This window comes from Etheostoma cragini, chromosome 11, assembly GCF_013103735.1.
Source record: "Etheostoma cragini isolate CJK2018 chromosome 11, CSU_Ecrag_1.0, whole genome shotgun sequence".
NCBI lineage: Eukaryota > Metazoa > Chordata > Actinopteri > Perciformes > Percidae > Etheostoma > Etheostoma cragini.
Genome location: NC_048417.1, coordinates 24,965,360 through 24,969,205, shown reverse-complemented (window position 1 = coordinate 24,969,205; position 3,846 = coordinate 24,965,360).

The following is a 3,846-nucleotide window of genomic DNA, read 5'->3' as shown; positions in this document are numbered from 1 at the left end:
GTATGTTACCTAGGCCTGCAGGTGATACATGATACCTGGGCCTGCAGGTAATGCATGTTACCTAGGTTACAGGTAATACATGTTACCTTGGCCTGCAGGTAATACAGTACATGTTACCTAGGCCTGCAGGTAATGCATGTTACCTAGGCCTGCAGGTAATGCATGTTACCTAGGCCTGCATTTATTTTAGGCCTCTGCCATAAGAGCACAGGAACTTAACGCTATGCTACAGCGCAGTTTACAGTATAGTGGGCGGAGAAAGGCGCCGATTACCCGGTGAACAGGATGTTTGGTAAATGTGACGTAAGCTGAAGTATCACAGCGTGCGCTTCCTGCAGGTTGGCCATGGCGCTGATAATGCTACATTCGCAAATGTACGTTGATCTGGCCCGCAGACATTTAAAAACTTTTGTATATCCTCTATTGGTATTGTCAAAAAATATCAAGGTGTTTTTTTTGTCCATATTGCCCACCCCTAGTGTGTGTGTGTGTGTGTGTGTGTGTGTGTGTACCGATGCCAGAGGAGTCTTCCACCATGGGGTTGATCTCGACCATGGAGGCGTCGTACTTGATGAAAAGGTTGTACAGTTTGATCATGTTCTCCGCTGCCTCGTTCACCAGCGCCGCCGGGAAGCCCATTTTCTGAGCAACCTACAGGAAAAACAACACCAAACATTTGTTATTTTATTATTAATAAAAAAAATATATATTAATGTTTTTTTGAAATTCTCTGAATCGATTTTGAATTGGTAGAGCTTGAATAGTGACTCGAATACAAAAGTGTGTGTGTCCGTGTGTGTCTTTGTCTGTTTGTGTTCTTCCAATCAGTCACTTAGGAAACATAGGAACATAGGGTCCAGGTTGAATGGAACGGTCATTACCCTTGAAGAAAACCCGAGAAACAACATACTCGTGGCTTTTTGGTCTCAACACAGACAGCATCCCTTGGAACGTCATCTTCTATTGATTATACCTTGACAGCCTGCTCCATCTTAATGCCTTCCACAATGTCGATGGGCTCCTTCACAATGGCTTCTGGACTTTCAGCTGCAACATCTTCAATATTCACGCCGCCCTGCGAGCTGCCGATCAACACGGGGCCCTTTGGGACACAAGGGGAAGTTGAACAAGTTTCTGCACTCTTTCAATAAGAAAATCCCTCTTTACATTATTACATGCCATTTAGCTGGAGCTTTTATCAGAGTCAACTTACAATTGCTAAATATTTCAGAGGCCGCACGCCTCTGGAGCAACTAGGGGATAAGTGTCTTGCTCAGGGACACATTGGCTAATGTATTGTAGTGGGAATTGAACACAAGTCTCCCACACCAAAGGCATGTGTCATATTCACTGCGCCATCACCACTCAACCATCTTTAATTTTGATTCCTTTGTTGGAGTTTAAGATTTTGATCTGCTAGATTCAAGCCGAAAGACATCCTGTCCATCAAACTGCTGTATAGATAGATAGATAGATAGATAGATAGACGGACAGATAGATAGAGATATTTTTTGATCCCAATAAAATGGGAATCAGTCACACAGCACAGAATTTATTTATAAATGAAATACTAGGGTACAATATACATGAAATAATAGGATAAAATACAAGAACAAATATTTGAATTTATACAAGTTGGGAATACAAAAATGTGCAACTGCTTAAATAGTAATGTTTAATATGTAGATAAACGATTGTGCAGGTTGCACTTAATGACGCATTGTAAAGTGTTAAAGGTTTCCGTAGTGTACTCCTCTGCCTGGATGGAAACGTTATTTTACTAATACTACTTTAAAGGTGCCCTGCCACCCGTATCTCATGACTTTGTGGTAATGTCTGAAGTCCTACTATGGACTCTGTAACTTGGTTACCATGAAAAGACTGAGCTCCATTTGGGCCAGTTCTCAATGTTCAACCAGCTAAACTGCTGGACTCTCATTGGCTTAAAGCTAGCCAATGAGAGCATGGCTATAAGTATCCTTTACAGTTACATAACATTAAATGTTTTTTGTTTATCCGAGTTGTAGTCGGAAGAGACTTCCCCAGCGCAACTGGGCAAGCTCATGAATATTAACAAGCTCAGGCAACATGACGTCACTGACCAGCTGTTGCTTTGAAAAAATGCATTTGCTACGCAAGTAATTTTGTGACTCTGTGCGTTCCCTTCTTTTGTTGCCGTTTTTTTAATGTTGCGATATAGGTCTTCAATTTCCGTCATAATGGTCATAGCCCTCATGTTGTCCTTGGTTTTTAATTACCCAAAATAACATGATTGATTCCGCACAACGCTCTTTGGCAAGTACAAATCTCTACTTTCATTCATTTTGGAGTTTCTTGTTCAATTTGATAGTCTTTTTGAATTAGTATTGAGTAAAAGTTGACATATTCCAGTCTGTGATTATCCATCAACATGCATTCCTTTAATTTTAGTCTAAATAATTCTTAATTCCTGCTTTTTTTACTCAAACATAAGGTGTAATTTCCTAAAAATTAGGTTTATTGACTATTAATTCCAAAAATAACTGTAAAACTAAAGTTAAGGTAGTGTTAAACATTTAAAAAAAGTGACAAACATTTAAAATTCAAAGCGTTGATTTTTAAATGTTTTTGAATTTTTGATGGGAAGACAACACAAGGGTTAAAAAAAATCTGCTATTTGACTTGAAGAAACCTACAGAAATTGCAGGTGGGGCGGAAAAAATACAAGATTAATTAACTGTACTGTCCACAGTACTTGTAGGTTATTTGCAGTATATTAAATCGTTTTTGACCTAATAAGTTTGCACTGAAATGCCACTCGTCTGTCGGCTTTGACAGCGCTCAGTGCCTCGCTGTGTTGTATTAACTCTGAAACCTTCTCTTTGATTGCCTCACATTTTACGTGATGGTGCTGTATATGAACAAGTTCTTAAAACCACAGCCCTCCACAACAGCAATGGGCCTCATATCCTGAGCAATAAAGTCGACAATTCCTTTTGTGATATTATTTTTGCGTTTGGATGGTAGAGGCTTAACATCCAGCGGTGTGTGGGTGTGTCTGGGGAACGCTACCGTAGTTGCGAGTGGGTGTGCCGGTAGTTATAAAACAATTATCAGACTATGAAATTTGCCAATTCTGATATGTGCATATAGCCTGCTCAAAACAGACAGGAAAACCTAACGCAGAAAAGTTAGCTTACCGGTTTTAGGTGATATGCCATCTTTGTAGTCGATCTGCGATATGCAAACTGTTACATGCAAACTTTGCATTCAACTTTTTCCCGTTATCTATTTTTGTAAAATGCTGCCACACTGCCGATGTCTTCGACATGGTAGAGGAGGACTGACTGTAAATTAAACACTCACAATTAAATAAATATTCAGCAAACCACTAAAACAAGGCTTTTTAGTTCTTTCTTCAATCTGTCCCCAGTGGGTTGGGCTAATCCAAAAAAAAAATGAAAACAAGGGGGGGGGGGGTGTTCTGAAGACAGACTGTTACCTGAGAGCTCTGAAAACACCCCCATTAGCAATTAGTGCTTTCCACTCATAGACTGTAACGATCTATGCTTCCACTAGATGAAATAACATGGCAAAAAATCGACCATTCAAAATGTTGGTCAAGCCAGAACTTATCGACCAATAAATCGACTAGTTGACTGGGAGATTACAGCCCTAGTTGACAGACAGCATCAAAAAGTGATTAAAAAGTATCTCAAAAGCATCTCAAAAGTGTTGAAAAACTGTACAAGTTTAGGCCTGGGAGGACAACACAAGGGTTAAACAATCTCTCCAGCCTTTACCTTTACATAAATAATAACTATTCTATATTCAGCTGAATAAGGACACTTTGACCAGATGTTGGGG